Source organism: Camellia sinensis, chromosome 4 (assembly GCF_055761805.1).
Source record: "Camellia sinensis isolate YWXY chromosome 4, ASM5576180v1, whole genome shotgun sequence".
NCBI classification, from domain to species: domain Eukaryota; kingdom Viridiplantae; phylum Streptophyta; class Magnoliopsida; order Ericales; family Theaceae; genus Camellia; species Camellia sinensis.
The window spans coordinates 214,740,127-214,764,205 of record NC_138964.1 but is presented as its reverse complement, the minus strand read 5'-3'; the positions used below and the strand labels follow the sequence as shown (position 1 = coordinate 214,764,205).

Below are 24,079 nucleotides of genomic sequence, written 5' to 3'. Positions count from 1 at the left end.
ACCCACCTGAAGACTTTCTGATACTCAGGCTTAAGACCAGCTATTATAGTATCGACCCGAATCCACTGTTTCTTGCTTGACTTATTAAGCCATTTTCTAAAACTCATGGGAACTCTCTCCGTAACGGATACAATGGTGTCACCATGTTTGATTCTGTTCATGAAAAACGGCTTAACAAATGTTGGACCATTGTATGACATCTGTCGTTTGAAACGAGCCTTCACTTCCCGGTCGTTCTCTTCCTCATCCACCGTCACCAGAAAGACATCTAAACTTGCTTCATCGGAAAAATTAGAGAAAGTTGTGGACCCTCTTCTTTTGCCGATCTTACCAGTGCTACAACGGTAATGAATACGAGCCTTGCTAACGACCCAGCTCACAAAATCAGTACGTTTCCTCTTCATTCTCTGAATGAATGAGCAAACAAAACCAATTTAAAAAAAAAAAAAAACTGTGATCAAAGACCTCCTCTCCTCTGGAACTCTCGCTCATGGATTGTTCTTTTCCCTCTCTATATATTTATATCGATATATGATATCATGCTCTGCCTCAGTACTGTAGCCTTCCAGCTAGTGTGTCCTCGGCAAGAGATTTGTTTCCAATAGTGAGATTTGTTTCCAATAGTGGGATTATTTTGAACGACTTGTGTTATACCGTGTTTGGTTAGGATATTTGGTGAGTGATTTAGAAAGGAAATTTTTTTTTTTGTCTAAAATTAAGTAAATATAAATACACCTATTGAATTCACATATGATTTAGGAATTTAAATTTCAAAATTTTATACCTAACAATATACACATACTTTAAGGAATTGATTTCTATAATAAAAATATATTATATATTTTACGTAACTATTTTTTTTCCAGTAGGAAAAGGCTTATATTTTACTACATTCATGTAAAATATTAATGTCTATAAGAATAACTATTCTTTACATATCTCTCTCTCTCTCTCTCAAATGGTGATTATTAAGATTTTATTTGGGGTTTAAAACTTTATTTTATTTTTATTTTTTTTTTGTGCCTTTTATTCAAGCTTAATCTCCATGTCTATACGGTTTCTGTTAACAATAGAACAACAATACATCATGCCCATATGTGACGATAACCATGGATGTCTCCTTTAAGTTCTAAGGTAAATAGTTGTTGGTCTCAATGCTATCTGCAAGATTTTTTGCACGTTTGTTATTTCTAAGACATATAATACGACAATTTGTCATATATTATTAAAATGTTAGAGTTTGTTATTGATTGTAAGTGTATCAAATAGATTATAAATAAAATTAAAAAAAAAAAGAATTGTATCACTTATTCATTTTACATATGTAGATTTTAAAAATCAATAATTATATTTTTCATAATTTTCATTTTCAACTCTATTTAGTAACTATATTATTTATCAAGTAGTGTGTTTCTTAGGTGTAGAGTATACAAATTACATAAAATTAGTGTGTCGTCCAGCAAAAAAAAAAAAATTGATCTGCGAAACTTTGGGAAGCTCAAAATGTTAATATAAATTTTTTAATTTTAACAGTTAATAAATACAAGTGATATAAAATTATTGGCAGATTTAACAGTATCTTTAATTTTAAATTTTAAGAAAAAATATTTATATATAGAAAGTCAAATAAATAAATGTAACCATATCAAAGCCACATCTAATTTGATATTAAAAATCCTTCAAATGAATATTATTGATTTTTTTAAATATTTGAAACAAAAAAATAAATATAATTTAAGACTATTGACTTCTCTAACATATCTAACTTTCAAATTCAAAAAACAAATGTACATAAAATGTCAAAAAATAATTTTAGCAATATGGTAATTTTTTTTAGCTATGTCTAAGCTGTATTTAATTTTAAATTTAAAAATAAAGTTGAAAGAAAATTTGACTCAAAATAATTTTAAATTTTAAGAAAAAATATTTATATATAGAAAGTCAAATAAATAAATTTAACCATATCTAAGCCACATCTAATTTGATATTTGAAAATCCGTAAAATGAAATCTAAATTTAATTTTAGTATTATATAATTTAAAATTATAAAAATATATATTTCCAAAGTATTATTCATTTTTTTAAAATATTTGAAACAAAAATATAAATATAATTTAAGACTATTGACTTATCTAACCATATCTAACTTTCAAATTCAAATTCAAAAAAAAAATAAAAATAACATAAAATGTCAAAAAAATAATTTTAGCTATATCTTTTTAGTTAGATGGTAATTTTTTTTAGCTATGTCGTAGCTATATTTAATTTTAAATTTAAAAATAAAGTTCAAAGAAAATTTGAATAAAATATAATTTAAAATTATTTTTTAGCTGTAAATCATAATTTATCAAATGGTAAAAAATTTCAAGTACACATGTTAGAATCTTATTGAAAAAATAAAAAAGTTTAAAATTTTTAAGTACGAACTTCAAATTAACAATGTAACGCCCTCAAAATAAAACTCATAAATCATACATTTATGACATCCATAGATATAAGAGAACAAAGCCTATTTCCATTTATCAGAGTATTCATTACAAAAGTATTACATGTTGACAACAAAAGTAAATGCCCTACAGGCTTACAACTTTCCAAGCCAACACTTGGTTATAAAAATAGAGTACTAACTCAAATACACATTAAGTCCTTGGCTTGAATTTACATGTAATACCAAAAAGAGAACAACAAAAGATCTATCAGCCTCAAGCCTCCCAAGCTACGTCCTTGAAGGTGGCATATCACTTGAACCTGAAAATGATGTCCCATAAATGGTGAGCCAAAGCCCAGTAGAGATATACTAAACCAGATATGAGCAATAATTAAAACATTAGCATTTGATAGATGGTTAACACATATAAACCAATTTACAATACTTTTCAATCCAACGTCAAGTACATCCATCTTTCATTTCAATTTCCTTCACTTATACAATTTCGATTCATATTCATGGCTCAGAACCTGGCCAAACAATTTAATGAGGCTATAACTCATGTTAAAACACTTCCATACTTCACGATTCCCATGAGACTACAACTCATATTAAAACACTTCCATACTTCACAATTAATACGCATATTCGCTGTATTAATGGAGTCCATCCCCTATCTCCTCCCAAACAGGTTTGAGAGTCCATCCCCTATCTCTTCTCAAACCATGGAGTGCATCCCCTATCTCCTCCTAAACAATATACATATACAATGTATTTAAACACTTATCATATACAATGATCAATCAATACACAAATTCGATGTATTATTCCAACCGTCATATTCAATGACATAACCAGATGATTAGTTTCAGTTTTCCCTAATCAACATACAGTGTCTACAACAATCAAGACTATCCTCCACCGATAGCCCAAAGCAGTTATCTCTAAACAGATAATCAATTTATCAAACAGATAAAATAACAACATTTTCATAGGTGAGTGATTAATTTATCCAACTACACCAATCAACTTCATAATTCCTCAATTTCATAATTTCTAACTCAATTTCATATTTCCCAAATTAATTATCCAAATTAATTGTTCAACATAATTAGGGCATTTTCCCCATTTTTCAAATATCAACCCTAAGGTTCAATTTCATCAATTTAACAACAATAATACCTCTTTCCAAGGTCTCACATACCCATGGGATTTATCATTTGAAAAACCCCTCTTTTAATATCAATTTCAAAACCCTAACTTTCCCAAAATTACCAAACACTACCATCTAATCCAAATGACTAAAACTTATGTCAAAACTCATAAGAAGGAGTAGGGTATCTCTACCTCGAAATTAGAAGCCTAAAGGAGTTGATAAAGAAAACTCGAAGTGCTCCAAACCAAGAGATTTTCAGATTAAAGTGAAGCCCACGACACCCTCTATCTTTCTTACAAAGAGATTTTCACCAACTCTAATATGGAGTTCCACATACACTCTCATATTCCCAATGAATCACACTGGATCCCTCTAAGTTAAACCACACTATTCCTACTCACAATTAATCCACCACACATAAGCCTACATGGCAAACACATCCTCACATCATACATGCATCCGATCTGGACTCCTAAAGGCCAAAACACACAACTCACCCTCTTTAAATCAACACATAGATATACCCGTGGCAACCTAACACCTTACATTATACCCACAAGGACCGATAGGGTCAACAACACCTGCTCCACACAACTCTACTATATCACCTGGAGTTCCACTAACAACAACGAACACGCACGCTAAAGTAACTTAGCTCTATCAAACATTATACCATTCAACAATACATTAAGCATATTATTGCCACACCGAGGCAACCTCCTACGATAGTCCTGTGACCAATCCTTTCTCTACAAACACTTTAATTCAATTGAAGACTCATAAACCAATACACACTTCATTCAGGGAATAAAAACAGTTACATAACAAAATGCTAAGATTACAATTTCTGGTAATACTTCCCAACATAAACAGGTTCCGAGGTATAATTACGTTACCACATAGTTGGGTTTCAAGAACACACATACATATATATACATATGCAATATTTGTAATTACACTTCCTTATCTACCACATCGTAGTATTATCATACCAAAACAACAATAGATCACACTACTCCCTCCCAACATTACCGTCCTTACCAGAATCAATGAACTGGTTCTATCCTCTCTCGGGGCAATTGTGCTTAACATGGCCCGACTAATTGCACTTAAAACAAATAGGTAGTGTCTTATACTGTAACTGGACTGACTGTTGGAGTTGTTTTTTATTTGGATCTGATAGAAGGTCGTGCGACTGTTGGGATACCGAAGGACTAGGAACTCCTACCAACTGAGGGCAAAGTCTCTTCACATGCCCTGATTGCCCGCACTGATAACAGGCGGACACTCGACCATTACCCTGAGACTGGCTCTGAGGATGAGCCGATCGCTGCTGTAGTCGGCTTCCTTCCCTTTGAGGGCAAGCTGAAGCCTTGGGACCCTACTGGCCACATCGAAAACAAGTCATCTTATTCCGACTGGTACTTCCTAAACTCGTCCCTATTGCCAAACTCTGAGGCTCGGTCTGCTGCGATTACAAAAACATTCTAGTGCTACCTTCTGACTTCTTAGATATTTTCGAGTCACCTTGTAACTCGTTTTCCCCTTGTCTCTTACCCTTCTGCTTCTTTTCCCCTTCCAACGTGATTTCCACATGTGCGGCTGCTTCCACGAGTCTATCATAATTTCGAATCATACTACCAACCACTTTCATCTTAATTTCCCACTTAAGTCTCTTCTCAAATTCCAAACAACGGCGCTCCTTAGTTGCCACTAACTCCAGTGCAAACCTAGACAAGCTAGTAAACGCTACCTCAAACTCCGCTACTGTCGTGTCATGTTGTTCGAGCTCTTCAAACTGTTTTCTCAAACACTCTCTAGCTGTGGGTGGAAGGTACTTCTCCTGGACGGCATGAGTGAAGGCCTCCCATGTGTGCACTATACGGTCTTTGGTATATCTCCACCATTGACCAGCGTCCCCTTTCAATTGAAAAGTCCCCAAACGTAACCCGAAGTTCATCATCCACTATCTGAAACACCTCAAATGTCTTTACTGTTTGTTCAAGTCACTCATCCGCTAGAAGTGGATTAGCACCACCATAAAACTCCATAGGGTTAGATTTAAAGAACTCCTTAGCCAAGGAAGAGGATCTAGTCCCTCCTACGGCGGCTCGTGTCGCTTCTTCAGCCCTCAAAATATTCATAGATTCCTGAAGTGCACTTGCCAACTCCCTAGCCAACAAACCCATAACACCCTGCACCTCTTATTCAGCCATACTAGCTTGGCCTACCCCCTCTCCTCGAGAAGAGACACCCCGACCACCACGACGAGGTCTACCACGGCTTCCACCATTACGTCCAGACATCATAAATAAGAATAAGAATAAACTTAGCTCACAAATTAACCCAAACAAAACTCCACACCCTACCCAAAATGTCTACACCGGTCTATGCACATAATTATTTTCACAATAGCATACCACATAAACACCTAGTCACATAAAGCACATACGGAATATCCTCCAAAGATGCCAATTTGTCCCACAAGCGTTCAAAGAATTCAAGTTAGAATGGCATTGATCAGGTGCCTCCTAACAAGACTTCTAAGAAATTCATGAGCACAAACTTCATCTTAAGAGTTTAATCCCATACCCACATAGTCAAGTTGGCACACACCAATCAGAGTAAACACTTAAACGTCCCATTCTAACCTAGTAACCCATTGTGACAAACATCACTTCCCACGAGCCCAAGGTATTCAAACCTGGTTAGCTTTGATACCAACTTGTAACGCCCCGATATTTACACCACGATACGCTACCAACCCAATATAAGAACAATAAGCAAAGGGATACAATTCAATAATTGGGATCTATCACGTTCTCATAAATTTCCTGTCAAGCTCAAAGTAATAAAATTACAGTGCACGGTAATATAAAAATATCCATCTTAATTGCCACAAGGGCTTACACCTTTCAAGACTAAGAGTCTTGATTCAAACAAATAAAATTCCTAACTCTACAACAAGTTCAATGGCTGAAGGCCAACACCATCAAAGAAGCTTCGGCGCTCCACATTGAATTCCATTCGCCTTTCGACACTATCATGGCATACCTTCAATACCTGGATTTTTAGAATATCCAGCCCATAAAAAGGGAGTGAGCTTTGACGCTCAGTAGAAAATAAACTTAACAACAAATAAGCATGCTCAAAGTGATTATGTTCATGTAATATCATGCCATGCATACAACTTATCTAAAAAAAAAACAATCAATTTATAACATGTCAATTTCGTATTCCAAGTTTTGACCCAATTCATTAACCATTGAGTTAACCATGAACCATCATTTTATAATTAATTTCCACATCACAAGTCACAAACACTCCCCACATTTACTGGCCACCTTACGGGCCACCAAGCACGAAGGGGCAATTGGACACCCATTTCATTTTTAAAACATCTCTACATTTTCCAGCCACCAAGCACGGAGGGACAATTGGACACCCATCAATCATTGTAACTTTTCCCCCACATTTACCGGCCTACAAGCACGAAAGGGCAATTGGGCACCTCAACACACACAACACATTTCAAAATAACCCATTTTAATTAACTCAACACACTTGGCCCCAAAGCCATGAAGATACGATGCAATGCAATGCAAATGGGTTTGCCAATATCATAGTTTGCCTAAGGTTCGAATCATTATTACAAAAATAATTAACATGAAACATAAACAAGGCAAGCTCAACAATTTCCATAATCATCTCATATAGCAACATCAATACCAAATTCTCCATTGTTCCAACATCATGTGAATATCAACTCAATACGACTCAAATTCCACTTATAAACGTTACTTAAGTAAGTTATCTCATTTTCATTAAACTCCCAAGCTAAAGTTCCAAAATGATTTAATCCACAACTTCTATCCGCACACTAGTTTCATCAAATTACTAGGATTTACCCATTTCATAGTTTTCATATATTCCAATACCATATTAATGTTAATTTTAACATAAAACTATCAATTAGTTCAAAATCCCCATTTTACTCAACATTTCAAACTTAGGGTTTTAAAGAAAAATTGGGGGTTTTCCTCTTTTCTTAGTTACATCCTCAAATCATCAATTACTATTTATCAATATGCTAAAAACATTCAACATCCTTTGAAAATTTGAGTGAAAACCCCATTTGTGAATAAACAACAAGCCATTAATGTTTCTAACCCATAATCAACTCAAAATCCCAAAATGTCAACAAAATCGCTTATCATAAACATTCAAGGCTAAGAGAACTCCCTACCTCAAGATTGAAAGCAAGGACGCTAGATCATGAGCATCACTTCGAAAATTCAAAATCCAATCGGTTGAAAATGTTGATCTTCACTTGTTCTGCATCTTTGATGCAAGATCCGTGGTGGATTGTTGATAAGAATAGATGAAATCAAAGTTTTGAGGGCTAGATTTTCGGACATGGAGGAGGGGAGAAGAGGAGAGAATGAAAAGTAAAGTTTTTGGGCCAAAAAGCCGATTTATAATGTCTGTTAGCAACCTGGTCGCTTGAGCGAAGGAAGCATGGCTCGAGCGTGGAAAAGAAGCTCTCAGGTTCTGAAAAACGCACTCTTCGCTCGAGCTAACAAAGTCTCGCTCGAGCGAGAATGCTTTCAGTACATAATCTCAAAATTGAAACAAGCATAACTCTCTCGTTTGGACTCCGTTTTAGGTGGTTCTTGTGTCCAAATCGAAGCCCCGGAAACAAGCTTTCCAATAGTTTCAGCCTCACATTAAAATTCAAAGTATGGAAAGAGAAAAGGGCAAAAGAGTGAAGGCTGGTCAAAAATAAAAATTCAAACTTGGGGCTTTTAATCTAATCTCGCCTAAATATCTTGGTAAGGCTCCAATTAAGGTTCCAAACATCACCCTAGGGTCCTCAATTACTATATCTAAAGTTCATTAGTCAACCCATCAATACCATGATCCAACAACTAGATAAGTTTTAAGATGACGAGCACCAACTTACACCAATCCAATACGTATTAGAATCCGAGCCACTGCAACTATACAGTTTTTTGTAATGTATAATTGAACGTGCATGTCTCAAATGTATGGTTCAACTTGTAAGCTAAAATTAAAAATTGTATACTTCAATTTTTTTTAAAATAGCAAAGTGACATTGTGCGCATGGCTAAAAATAAATTTGTGTAGTTCAAAATTTTTATAATAAAGAGTCAACCATATATCATAGGTTTCATGTTATAAAAAAGAGGTTTACATATTAAAATTGTAAAGTTATTAAAACACGTATTTTTCTTTTTCTTTAAAATTTTTTTTACTGCGCATGTAACTATACATAGAATTAGATAATTTTTGGTTTGCTCAATGATCATTCTATTATATTCACTTAAAAAAATGAATAATGTGATAATTCAGTTTATATTTTTCTTTTCACTTTTCATTACGGTGAAACAAATGTAGTATAAATATAAATTAAATCAAGTCACAATATGAATAATTTATGTGTATGCATGGTAGGGTTATACAATATTTACATAATTAGTCAAATTCGACCAAAAAAATAAAAAGAAAAATAAAATTCACTTTTCATTACAGTCAAACAAAATCAAAGCCATATCACAACATAAATAATTTCTATTTATGCATGGAAGTTTTACAAACTATTTACGCAGTTTGTCAAATCCATAACATATGAATGACAACGAATAAAATTTATACCACAAACTATTCACGCATTTGATATAAAAAAGAAAGATAAATATAAATACCACATTATAATAAGGGATTTGCGAATCTCTATGGATAATCAAAACCATATACACATGCAAAAAAATTTATAAGAGATTTGTGTATTGTGTCTGAATGATGAGATAAATGATTAACCTGTTGAGGGTATGAGATAGTCTATTTGTGGGAGAAGTATACTTGTATTTATGATTGACTTGAGAATGTGTAAAGAGAAACCATAAATTAATTAAAGGGACACAAAATCAACAAAGCATAAAACTTGTCTAAAGTCCAGACCCCAAAAGTAAAGTTGCCGTGGGTATGGTTGGCTCGCCACATTCCAATTTTAATTCATTTTTCTTTGTTTTATTTAGGAAATGAAGAATTTTTGGTAATGATTTTAGAAGATGAGGCCAATAAATTTTTAATTTATTTTCTTTATTTAAATTGGGAAGTCAAGAAAATCGTATATGTGTTTTCCTTACAAATAATTGTTCTTTCTTATTTGATTTTAGGGAAGGAAGAATTTAGGTAATTATTTTAGGAGATGGGCCTATAAATTTGTAATTCATTATTTAAAATTAGAAAATGAGCTAAATCATATATGTGCCTGAGCGTGTGATTTATTAATTTAATTTTTAAATTAAAAAACCTAGAAATTTAGAATTGAGCTCTCACATCTATTCTCACTAAAAACCCCCTTTTGCTTATATAATATATAGATTCTAATATATACATTTCCTACCATATACACTCTAAGTTATGTCATTTTCTTTTTTCACTTATGATCAATTTTCTTCTCTAGTTATGATTCATGAAATATTTAATTATGTTTCATGGGTTGTTTGATTATGATTCTTTTTTTAAAAATATTTTTTAGTTATAACTCAGAAAATATAAAATTATATAATTTTATTTAATTATAAATTGCATACAGTACACACCCTTTAAAGGGTATGCACCATAGTCTTTCTCATATATATATATATATATATATATAATTGACTTTTTTCATGTTGATTTTTAACTTTTTGATTATTTTAAACCGTTCATAAACTTGCCTGAAATAAGAAAGGGTAATTCTATTCTAACTCAATACACTCATTTTTTAATTACACTGTTCCTAAAAATTCAAAATTCTCATTATACTCTTCATAATAACAAAAATATCTTCATCCCTACTACTTTCATTTATTTTTACACCCTTTTAGTTTTTCAAACACTAATTCTCTACCAAATCCACCACCACCGCCACCACCCCAACCATCCCTATCTCCGGCACCCATTCTAGTGCCTCTCTACCGGCGACCACCTTCCCACCACCGCGACCCCCCTTCCACCTCTCCTTTACTTTCTTGTTTCAAACTGGGTTTTTTCTCTTCTTATTTTTTTGGGGTTTTTTGTCCATATGTGTGTGTTCCTCTAGCAGGTGGGAGAAGAGAATAGATTAAATTGATAATCCAATGTTGTTGTATATGTGTTTGATTGAGTGCGAAGTTGTGAAAGTATGATGTTTTGCTATGGATGCCTTGTACCATGTATCTTGGTAACAAACGTGGTTTTGATGAAATGATGATGAGAGGAATGATAAAAGTTAGTTGAACGTAGATGAGATGACTTGAGAATATTGTTAAAGTTGATTGTTATTGCTATAACTATAGTTTGGGGGTTTGTTTAAATTTCGGGGATGAAATTTTTTATGGTGGGGAGGTTGTAATGGCCGGGTTCCCTTCATTTCTTTTCTTTCTCTTTGGCTTCGTCCCCTCTTACTTCCGTTGGGTTTGAAACGTCCGAAAGTTATTTCAAATTTAGGCCCTTATTCGTGTTTTGTTTGTGAGTGTTGAATCTCGCTTGTTCCGGAGTGTGCTCGAGCAAGTTCAGAGGGTCCGAGAGCCGAGTTGTGAAAAATTCGGGCTGGAAAGCAGGGGGCCGCATGTGCGGGAGGCCAAGCCGCACGTGTGGGAAGGGAGTAGCTGGAGTGTGTTGCATTCTGCTTAAAAAGCAAGTGTGGAGGGCAGGTGCGGGACCAACCGCACATGCAGGGATCAGTACCGCACGTGCGGGAAAGGGCAGCTGCACGTGCGGGGGGCAAGTGCCGCACGTGCGGGACTGGGCAGGTCTGAAAACTCTGTTTTTTATTCATTTTGGGGCCGAAGTTCCCTCACTTTCTAACCCTTCTCTCTCACTCTTAAAGCCATTTTCTCTCCTCCTTCTCTCTAAAAACCCTAACCAAAGCACCTAGAACCTTTGATTCTTGTTTCCTGGGGTTTGATTTCCATCATCATCTTCCTCAAGCTTGAAGATTTAGAGCTAGGGCTTGCTTGGTGTAGGAGAAAGTGAAGAGTTTCCATCTTGGGGCTAGGGTTTCTTCTTGCACTCTTCATCAAAACTTTGAGGTAGGGATATTCTTGAGTTATATATACATGTTTTGCAGGTTAAATGTTGATTTTGTGTTTCTATTGAATTTGTTTTGAGAGTTTTGGTTTTGGTTCAAAGATGATGAGATTTCTCAAATAGGGGTTTAAATGTTGAAATGTTTCTAAGTTGATCCTTGTGACTTCTTATTTATTGTTTAAAAAGGGATGATTTTGATGATGCTTTCATCATGAAGTGAAGAAGTGTTGAGTTTTTGACAAAAACCCTAGAAATTGGGGATTTTACAAAATAATGAAAATGTCCTTGAAATTATTTACTTTCTTGTGTTAAGAGGATGTATGAGAGTAAGTTCCACCAAATGTTATCATAATAACAACATACTTGACACATGGGATATGAGATGGTATTTTAACATTGTTGCTAACACGTGAACTTGTAATGAGGTAAGATGATAATTGTTGAGCACCATAGTAGTGAAATTGAAATCTTGAAGGATGATGTTTGAAAATTTCATATAATCTTATGATGTGGTAAGATGGTAAGTTGTTGAGTGCCATGGATGATATGAAATGCTTAATTGTAATGTAATGGGGAAATGAAATGAAAGATGATATGTTGGCCATGTTAAAAAGTTTGGTCATGATGGGTTGGTGTTGAGAACTTATGATGATGTGTTGAAGACAAATGATTATTTGTGCAATGAGAAATGTAATTGTAAAAGTGGAAAGGTACTTGTTTATTATTGTTGTTAAGATATTTTGGAAATAGAGAAATGTTATGAGATATTAATTATTGCATCTCATTTCCATTTGAGTCTATATCATCAATGTACATGAAGTGGATTATTACAATTGTTGCATTCTCATCATGTTTACTTGAGAAAAATTATATTACCATGAGAACTAATGGAAATGTGTATGGGGTAAATACATTGGTAAGTCCGGATAGGGGGTGTAGATGAATTTGATAAGTTGGCCTGAGTGTCCAGGGTGAAAGACCCGAAAGCCGCGCGGATAGGTGTCGAGCCTTCCGGTTAGCACCGGTAAAAATGACAGTTTGGTAGTGCGTGTTGAGCCTACTTGCAGACACCAGCCTAGGGATTACCAGTGTCGTATTTATCGCCCCCCCCCCCCTCCCAATTGAATTAATATTAGAAGTTTGAAATTGATGAGACTACAAGCTAATATTGAGAACATGGTGATTTTGAGAAAGTGCCTCATTTATCAACTTTGGCATGGCATTGCACTCACGTTTATTTTATGTTGATGATAAAGCATAACTGTATATACTTTGTGAGAATACTCTACTGGGCTTTGTGCTCACCCCTATGGGATTTTGGTGCAGGTAAAGATGTGGTGATCCCGCCACACTGAGGAAGTGGATATTTTGAGAAGAGTACATAGCTCTTTTATTTTGTGTAATTCTTTTGAGCCAAGGGCTAATGTGTATGGGTTGTAGAAACCATTTTTTTGTGTAACCAAGCTTATGCCTTTGAAGATGTAAGCCCTTAAGGGCATTGTATTGTTTTGAGAATGGATGCTTTACATGCTATAGATTCATATGTTATGTATCGATGAATATATACCCGCATGTAAAACCTTTGTAAGGACTCTAATTTAATTACTTAAAGATGGGCAGATTATTGTTATTGTTGAGTGAAAGTTGATCTTTTCTGGGTAGTTCATGTCAAAAATTTCGGGGCGTTACAGGTTAGGTTGTCGCCCAGGTTGTTTGGCTACCACCTTCGCGGTTGTCTCACCGTCGCAACCTCCACCCCCAGACTTGTACCTCATCTGGGTTGTTTCAGCCATTACATGAACCATGTTTCTAGAACCAACTTCCCATAAATTGTCAAAGGCATAATTGCTTGAGGGTACAACTTGAATCCCTCACAAATCATAAATTCAACTATGGATCTGACCTCATGAAGTTTATAACCCAAACAACAAAACAAGAGGAAATCCCAGCCAACAAAAAAACACATGGTAGGTCAATCAAAAACATATATTGTAGTCCACATATGTACTCCATCTCACTAAGTTTTATCCATAAGAAACCAATCACTAATGACTTTTTATCTAGGAAGCACAGATACGGATACAGGATATGAGTACGATACGATACGGATACGGTGATATGGCAAAATTTGAAAAACTAGGATACGAGTACGACTAGGATACGTTCGTAAAAAAATTATTTTTATAATTTTTAGTAATGCAGTATGTATACAAATAAAACCAAAAGCGAAACACAACTTGATAGGAAAGAAAGATTCCTAAAAAGTTAAGAGTCTTCAAGGTCAATAGCTTCAACTTGTTTCCCTTCATCAGTGAATATCACAGCTTCCATATCTGGTTCATCAAGAGAAAGACTTGCAATTTCAGGTAAGCATGCACCCTCCAATGAATCAAAAGCATCTCCACCAACATCCCATAACTTGGTTTCTCCTTCAATGTACTGTCGACTTCTCCTTAATAGGAGATGAAGATTGTTGTGCACAAAAACCAAATCTTCAACACATTGTGGTGTCATTTTGTTTCTTTTTATGGAGTGAATAAAGAAGTAGGTGCTCCAATTCCTTTCACAGCATGATGAGGAACATGGCTAGCCAAGCAATTTTAATGCTGCAGATTGAAGCATAGGAGCAGGAGACCCATATGTAAACCACCAAATAAGTGGATCCAATACTAGTATTGGACCCATGTGTAAACTTTATCATGGAATGGTTCATGATGAAGTTTTTGATAAACATCACATCATCAACACAAAATGTGATCTAGTGACATTCATCATAAGTAAAAGAAGTACCACTTGTTTCCTTTAGAGCACAAATATTCTTAAGAGCAGGATTCAGTGTGTGAACTACACATGGTGTCCAAAAGATATTCTGGTACTTACTTTCAATGAGTAAACCAGCTGTACTACACACGGGAGCATTATCTGTAATGACTTGAATGACATTATGATGTCCAACTTCTTCAATTGCTTGACTAATTAAGTTAGAAATAAAAAACTTGTCATTGTGCTCACCTTCACAATTAATAGCCTTCAAGAACACTGCCCCAGCTTCTGATGCTCCCATAAAATTAATAAGGGGCCTTCTTTGAGAATCAGTCCATCCATTTGAAACAATACTCAACCCATTTTCCTTTCACGATGCTCTAGTTGGCTCCAAAAACCTCTCTACATTAGCCCTTTCCTTTTGAAGCAATGTAGTCCTTAACAAGTTATAACCAGGTGGTACATTATCAGGAATTGGATTGTTGGCAACGAATTGAAAAGCACTAACATAGTATGTGTTCCATGATAAATGAAAAGGTAACCCCATTGAATAAACCATGCAAGCAATCTAAGAATGCAATTTTTCCTAAATAACATGGTTGAATGCCTTTTCTAGAGCAAAAGTTCCAACAGCGTTTCTTTTTCTTGGCTCATACCCCTCCCTCCTAAGTCCACTGGTATCTAAAGGCCCTGAACTTGTTGAAGTAGATTGGCAAGTGGAAGATGGTAAAGGAACTTTTTTAGGCATAGACATCTTTAACCTCTTCTCGGCTTCTTTAATTTTCCTTTGCATTTCAGCAAGGTGAGGAGGAGTCACTTTAGGGCACACTTTAATCCCATGGCCATAAAGTTTTAACAAATGTACCTTGACCCTAAAGTATGACCCCTTGTACACATTTTGACAGTAATTGCATTTAAACTTGGTATTACCACCTCATTTTTTCCATTTTTGTAATATAACACCAGAGAGGAGCATGATCATCTTCTTTCATTAGTGTACCACTTGTTGAACCTAAACTTCCTGAACCCGAACTCATTTCTTAAAATTTATAAATTTGGTAAAGAAATAAAACAAAACATTAATGTAGTTATCTTTTCGCATGAACATAAAAAAAAATTCAACAATTCAATTAAATTTCAGCAATTCCAACAATATAGCATCAACCATAACAACCATAATGCAATTCAAATTGGGGAGGGGGGGAATTTACCCTTTCAATGATCAAAAAAAATACCTTACAAGGCTCCTTGATGTTGTCTTTTGAGGAAATAAAAAATAGGTACTAGTAGCTTAGCTTAGCTTAGCTTAGCTTAGCTGCAAAAAAAACAAAACAAAACAAAAAAAAAAAAAACAAAACAAAACAAAAGAAATTCAAAGGGGTTAGTACAGTGAGAGGGGGAGAGAGTGAGATTTAGCGAGAGGGAGAGAGAGACAGAGAGAGAGAGGGATTGAGATCGAGTGACAGAAAAGTGAGAGTGAGAGTGAGAGCGAGCGGGCAAGAGAGAGAGAGACAGAGACAGAGAGAGCAAAAGCAAGAGAGAATGAGAGTGAGAGTGAGAGCGAGAGAGAATGAACCTTGATCGACGATGACAACTCAGAGTTGCTGCTGTTCATGAATCGCGATAGAGACTTAGAGTTATTGCTATTGTTCGATAGTTGTTGTTCAATATAGAAAACGACGGCTAGGGTTCGTTTGTTTGATTTTTTTTTGTTTTATGTTAGATAGCTTTTGTTATTTTACACTTTGACCCCATTACAAGTTTTTAAAATTATTTTTTTGCCCCGCCGTATCCCAAAAGTATTCTAAGCATATCTTTGAAGTATCCTCGTGTATCCCAAACGTATTTGAAATTCAAAAAATTAAAAAAAAATGGGATACTTCTTTGTCGTTTCTGATATATATCTCGGTGTATCGAATGTTTATCTATATCCGATACGCATACAGGGGCCATTTCGGAGTATCCGTGCTTCCTAGCTTTTCATAATGCAAAAGGTATAGTAACAATTTTTTGTTCAACTCATGAATACATATATGGCACTGGTAATAATTCAACGACTCTTCACGGTGAGGAAAACAGATTTCCACCTTCATTTGTCAATAATTCAACCATTTCTTTTTTATTTTCTCCTTCTTTTGATAGTAAAGCCCTGGCCTTCTTCGCCTATGGACGTGGGTTTATATTCTAACCACATATATGTTCGTGTTCTTGTATGATTGCTTGTTTTACTTTCTCGTTTTTGTTTGTTCTGTCATAACAGTTCCCCACAAAAAGAAAGACGAACTTTGAATTGGAACATCAAATACTCATTCCAAACTGAACAGCCCAAATAGAGAAGGAAATCAAGGACAAAGAAACTCACTCACAGCTTCAAAATAAACAGTACTTAGAATATGTCAAATCAACCCCCAAAACCATCAAAGAGATCATCTTTCTGCCCCATACTAAAACAACCCACTTCACCATTCATGTCAACTTCTTCAATTGAGGGCTTAAAGATCAAAATAAGAATCACTTGTATGAAAAGAGAATCCCCTGAATCAGGAGATCTCGGTGAGTAATTCTGTCGAGCACAACGAGTGCATCGATCCAATGCAAAGTTTTATGAAGATAGGATCATGAAATCGGTGAGGATTTCTCGTGGAAGTTCACATTCATGTCAAATGGATACAAGCCTTTCTTAACCGAAAAGCAAAGACAAATCAAATCCATGTTTCGAATGCTTCGTAAGCGTAGTGATGTTTGATAAAAGTGTTATAATTCAACTTATTACTTGACAATTAATTTTTGAAATGGTGTGTGTGAGTCAGAATGGCCGAGTTGGTCTAAGGCGCCAGTTTCAGGTATTGGTCCGAAAGGGCATGGGTTCGAATCCTATTCTTAACACAAATTTTTTTTTCGAGCATCGACTTTCTATAAGATATAACATTTAGTTCAAGGATTATATTTTGTTTTTGTTTTTTTCGTTTTTGTTTTTGTCTTTGTTTTTTTTTTTTTTCATTTTTCACTACAACTAAAACAGGTTTTTACGACACCAAATGCACGCCCTAGAAACGATTCTATGACACGCAAAGTAAAGTTGTAGTATGACCAGTCATGGAAAGCCATTCACTTTCAACGGCATATCGTTAAAAACTTTTAACAGCGCATCTTATACGTCATGTTTAATTTTTCTACGACTACTTTTGCATGACGTTAATGCAAGAGACAAACCCCAGCACTCAATGCTAGTCATTAAATATTTAACACAACGGCCTATTTTGCCCGTCGTAGAATATGTTTAATTTTTTTTTTAAAAAAAAATTCTGCAGGTTCTATTTCACATGTTCTGTACAATCTAAAAAAACATTACAAACAAATTTCATAAACATATATATATATATATATATATACACACATATATAAGTATCAATCAACCACCAAAATATTATTTCAAACATAAAAAAAAAAAACTATTCATAAATTTCAAACATCCAAAAACTATCTGTACATTCCAACCCATCCAAAACTTTGTTTCTAAACATCAAAAATTTTGCTCAACTTCAAAACCGTCCAAAAAGTTATACAGAAGCCTTTGCTTTATCATCAAAAACAGACATACATATCACAAAAAATCATAGACATGGAAGCAAAAGAGAAAGCCAGTTGCCACCGAGCAGATCAGAAGTAAGAAAAGCTGCTTCTATTTCATTCTCCTTTGATAATCTTCATACCCACATACCTGCCAAAAAACAAACAAACATATGACTTAATAAGCCCTTTTCATTGCCATTCAATCTCACAACAGTGATGCATTCAAGTAACGGTAAAAACACTCACCGCTCAAGCATCAAAACAGTAGGAAGGAAATTCACAAATATTTGTTCCAACTATCCTAAACTACTATCACAGATAATATAGAGAAGGAAATTCATTAAAAATTAAAGAAGTTGACATCATTTAAGAATAAATAAATAATTCAATTTCCAAGCCAATAGCTTTAATTTGATTTACCTTAACACAGAGTATTAAACTAAGATAATTTTCAAGTGTAAACATCAAAAGACAAATTGGACAAAAAATGACTACATACTTCCAAAGAACTTGTAGACATATTTCATAAGTGAAGATGCCATCTCAAGGAGGTTTAGTCACCACAAAGAATGTCCTCACTCAGTGCATTTAGTGCATCCAAATTATACAGGTTTCAACTTAATTCTGTTAGCTCAATAGGCAAATTCAGGTAAATTTAAATTAAAATATCCAAATAAGCATAACTTGCAACAATAAATACTACCAAATCATCATAAAAAAGTTGTTGGCACTGGCACATCTACCACTTTACAGGGATCGTGTTGGAACAAATATTAAACAAATATCAAAATGACGACATAGGAATTTAAACATTTTAATTATTATGCCGAGTTTTTATGTCTTTCTCATCAAGATCAATATACAAGAACTTCAAAATAAGTAATACAAAAATAATCCAATTTTAACATAGGCATCCACGATGCATTGCCAAAGATTTTCTAAAGCAGGAATGTATGTTGCATATTGATATATTCTCACATCCAGACAAACATCATGCATTAAATTTCAAGGAACTATGCACAATAAATAAAGTCCAATTAAAGAAGGAAGAAAATGCCTAATACATAATTTGGACAATAATACGGAAGGTGTAGACAATTTAGAGAGACACACCCATTTTCCCTAAACAGAAGGCCTGAAAACAGCCCTTGCTTCTCCAGGTTTTCCCTCATTCCTTTTGTCCATGTCTCGGGCCTGACAAAACACAACATGATGAATGGAAGAAGCAGAAACACTAAAACACAACAATTAGTGCAAATATCTAAATCCTGTAAACCTCCCTCTCTGTTCCACACTGTGATAGTTTTCGGGCAAGATTTCTCAAGCAATTGCATGGGATTTCAGTCACTAACCAGTTATAAACTATTCTGGAAGAAGCAAATTATAATAATCACCAGCAATTAAATAAAGTAAAATTCATACAGCATGGAGAACAATAAAAACTGGATGCTCATCGCGGCAAAGGCTTCAAGTGGGTTTTGTAAGACTGAGAAATTTTTGTAAGAATTTAATGTTAACCAAAACCTACCTATTTATCAGTCATGTTAAAAGGCTTGATACAGAACACAAGGACCAGTATAATTGGCCAACCAAAGCCTGACCCTCCTGACCTATATACTCCATTGATTTGATATAATTTGCTTTAGAGCTGAAAAATATGAATTTTTTTCTTGTACATATTTGAAATAAATGAATCCATAACAAATTAAAACATCATATTGAGCCACGACACTTCACAATAAAAAATGTAAAGTTTATACAGTATAAATAATTTATGTGTATGCATGGTAGGTTTATACAGTATTTACATAATTAGTCAAATTCATAACACAAGTAATCAAATTCATACCACAAACTATTCACCCAATTGACCAAAAAAATAAAAATAAAATAAAATTCATTTTTCATTACAATCAAACAAAATCAAAGCCATATCACGATATAAATAATTTCTGTTTATGCATGGAAGTTTTACAAACTATTTACGCAGTTTGTCAAATCCATAACATATCAATGACAATGAATAAAATTTATACCACAAATTATCCACGCAGTTGACATAAAAAAATAAATAAATATAATATCACATTATAATAAGGGATTTGTGAATCTCTATGGATAATCAAAACCATATACACATGCAAAAAAATTTATAAGAGATTTGTATATTGTGTCTGAATGATGAGATAAATGATTAACCTATTAAGAGTATGAGGTAGTCTATTTGTAAGAGAAGTATACTTGTATTTATGATTGACTTGAGAATGTGTAAAGAGAAGCCATAAATTAATTAAAGGGACACAAAATCAACAAAGCATAAAACTTGTCTAAAGTCCAGACCCCAAAAGTAAAGTTGTTGTGGGTAGGTTGGCTCACCACATTCCAATTTTAATTCATTTTTCTTTATTTTATTTAGGAAATGAAGAATTTTTGGTAATGATTTAGAAGATGACGCCAATAAATTTTAATTTGTTTTCTTTATTTAAATTGCGAAGTCAAGAAAATCGTATATGTGTTTTCCTTACAAATAATTGTTCTTTCTTATTTGAATTTAGGGAAGGAAGAATTTAGGTAATAATTTTAGGAGATGGGCCTATAAATTTGTAATTCATTATTTAAAATTAGAAAATGAGCTAAATCATATATGTGCTTGAGTGTGTGATTTATTAATTTAATTTTTAAATTAAAAAATCAAGAAATTTAGAATGAGCATCTAGAGCTCTCACATATATTCTCACTAAAGATCCCATTTTGCTTATATAATATATAGATTCTACTATATACATTTCCTACCATATACATTTTAAGTTATGTCATTTTCTTTTTTTACTTATGATCAATTTTCTTCTTTAGTTATGACTTGAAATATTTAATTATGTTTCATGGGTTGTTTGATTAGGATTTTTTTTTTAATATTTTTTAGTTATGACTCAAAAAATATAAAATTATATAATTTTATTTAATTATAAATTGCATACAATACACACCCTTTAAAGGGTATGTACCATAGTCTTTCTCATAGATATATATACATAATTGACTTTTTTCATGTTGATTTTTTAACTTTTTGATTATTTTAAACTGTTCATAAACTTGCCTGAAATAAGAAAGGGTAATGTTATTCTAACTCATTACACTCATTTTTTAATTACACTCTTTCTAAAAATTCAAAATTCTCATTATACTCTTCATAATAACAAAAATATCTCCATCCCTACTATTTTCATTTCTCTTTACACCCTTTTAGTTTTTCAAACACTAATTCTCTACCAAATCCACCACCACCGCCACCACCCCCAACCCCAACCATCCACATCTCTGACACCCGTTCTAGTGCCTCTCTTCCAGTGACCACCTTCCCACCACAACGACCCCCTTTCCACCTATCCTTCTTTTTCTTGTTCCAAATCTGGGTTTTCTCTCTTCTTGTTCTTTTGGGTTTTTTTGTGTATATGTGTGTGTTCCTCTAGCAGGTGGTAGAAGAGAACAGAGGGGTTAGGTCATCGCCCAGGTCGTTTGGCTACCACCTTCGTGGTTGTCTCACCGTCGCAACCTCCAACCCCAGACTTGTACCTCATCTGGGTTGTTTCAGCCATTACATGAACCATGTTTCTAGAACCAACTTCCCATAAATTGTCAAAGGCACAATCGCTTGAGGTGTACAACTTGAATCCCTCACAAATCATAAATTCAACTATGGATTTGACCTCATGAAGTTTATGCCCCTATCAAACAACCGGGAGTCTCCGTTTTTCAATTTAATCTTTCTTTATCATCGATAAAAATCAATTTTATAACCCAAACAACAAAACAAGAGGAAATCCTAGCCAACAAAAAAACACATGGTAGGTCAATCAAAAACATATATTGTAGTCCACATATGTTGTGATGACCGGGTCTCTTTCTCTCTTTCCTTTTCCTTCTCTTTGGTTTCGTCCTCTTTGTTCCCGTTGGGTTTGAAATATTCGGAAGTTATTTCCAATTAAAGCTCTCGCTTTTGTTGTGCTTGTCGGTGTTGAACTTCACTGGATCCGGGAGGTGCAGGGTCAGGTCCGGAGTGCCCGGGAGCGAAACGAAAATTTTCTGGGCTGTTGGGCCAGGGCCGCACGTGTGGGAGGCAAAGCCGCACGTGCGGAAAGAGGGGTGTTTGGCTGGGTAGCACACTGCTTAAATTGCAAGTGCGGGCTGAGGTGCGGGAGGACCCTCGCACGTGCGGGGATGAAGGCTACATGTGCGGGAAGGGGCGCTCCGCACGTGCGGGGTTGGGTGCCACACATGCAGCACTCTGCAATCCGAAAACCCCTATTTTTCTTCTCTTTTAGTCCAAAAGTGTATCTCATTTTTGACACTTCTATCTCATTCAAAACCATATTTTCCCCCTCCTCTCTAGAAAACCTCCTCAAATGCCCAAAACACTTTGATTCTTGCAAATCTTGGATCAAGATCATCACCATCTCCTTCTAATCTTGAAGATCTAGAGCTAGGGCTCCTCTTAGTATTGTGGAAAGTTGAAGGATCTTCCGTCAAAGCTAGGGTTTCACCTTCATTCTTCATCAAGCATTGAGGTAGGGATTTCTTGAGTCATATATATAAGTTTTGCCATATAAATGTTGATTTAAAAAGTATTCTTGAGATTTTGTATTGATTTTGAATTTTAATTCAAATTGTAGAGAGAGTTTAGAAAGAGGGCTTGTATCTCAATCTTTTACTATCTCTTGAGGGTTTACCTCTATTAAAACTATGAAAAGTATTTTGATGGAGTTTCCATGGAAAATTAGAAGCGTCTGTTTTCAAACAAAACCCTAGAATTTGGGGATTTTGGAAAATAAGGGAATATCTATGAAACTTTTTACCATTTTGTGTCAAGAGGATGAATGAGGGTAAACCTCATAGTTTATTTGGTAAAAATGGAGACCTACTTGATATATGAGACACTAAATGTTATTTTAACATGTTGATAAATGCTTGAACTTGTGTTGTTGGAAGGTAGTGAATGATTATGCACCATGATATGCGAATGTAGTAAAATTTTAAAGAAATTATTTTGAGAACATCACATTTTTCCTTGAGAGGCTAGCTTGTTGAGATTCAGGCATGATGAGAAGTTTGTTGTTGCTATGAATTAATGGTTTGGTTATTTGTGAAATAATGTTGAGGAGAAGAAATGATAGAAGTGGTAAATTGATATTGTTGTAGAGATATTTGAAACGGAGAAATGTTATGAAATATTATGCATTGCATCATGTTTTCATTTGATTTATTATCATTTTTGCACGTCATGAAATGAATTGGAAAAAGTTTACCTTGAGAAAGATTATGTTGCAATAAGAACTATGGAAATGTGGTATAGGGTAAATACGTGGTAAGTTCGGATAGGGGGTGTAGTTGATCTTGATAAGTTGGCCTGTGTGTCCATGGTGAAAGACTAGAAAACCGAGCGGATAGGTGTCAAGCCTTCTGGTTAATACCAGTAAAAATGACAGTTTGGTAGTACTCGTGGAGTCTACTTACAGACACCATCCTAGGGATTGCCAGTGCCATATTTACCGCCTCTATTGATTAAAATTGAGAGTTTTTGAAATGCGTTGAGATTGCCAACCTTTATTGAAATGGAAATTTTGAGAAGAGCATAAAAATGAAATTTTCTTTAAAAAGCATGGCATAGCATGAGCATTTATATTTTATTGAGATTGGCATAACTGTATATACTTTGTTAGAATTCCCTATTGGGCTTTATGCTCACCCCTATGGGATTTGGTGCAGGTAAAGATGTTGTGATCCCGCCAAGCTAAGGGCGTGGATATGTTTTGGTGGAGAGTAGTTTAGCTCTTATTTTGTTGTGATATTTTTGTAAGGCAAGGGCTAAAGTGTTTGGGTCCGGGAGACCATTTTGTGTAACCGGGCTATTGCCTTGGAAGATGTAAGCCCGTAAGGGCATTTCTTTTATTTTACTTTTATGTTGAGGATTAAATGTTTCACATGCTATAGATTCAAGTGCTTGCTTATCATTGAATGTCTATTTGCATGTGGAACCCTTGTACAAACCTTGGATATTTTTTATATTGGTAATGGAGAATGGT

At 34.5% G+C, this 24,079-nt stretch overlaps 1 long non-coding RNA gene across 1 annotated transcript; it reads right to left on the bottom strand.

Annotated features, from left to right (window-relative positions):
- Positions 1 to 17,856: 17,856 nt before the first annotated feature.
- On the bottom strand, positions 17,857 to 19,807 carry LOC145789919 (uncharacterized). Its single transcript, XR_014328409.1, has 2 exons — positions 19,113 to 19,807; positions 17,857 to 18,147 (listed from the first exon to the last, which is right to left on the bottom strand). It is a non-coding gene; the product is annotated as an uncharacterized LOC145789919 (long non-coding RNA).
- Positions 19,808 to 24,079: the final 4,272 nt, after the last annotated feature.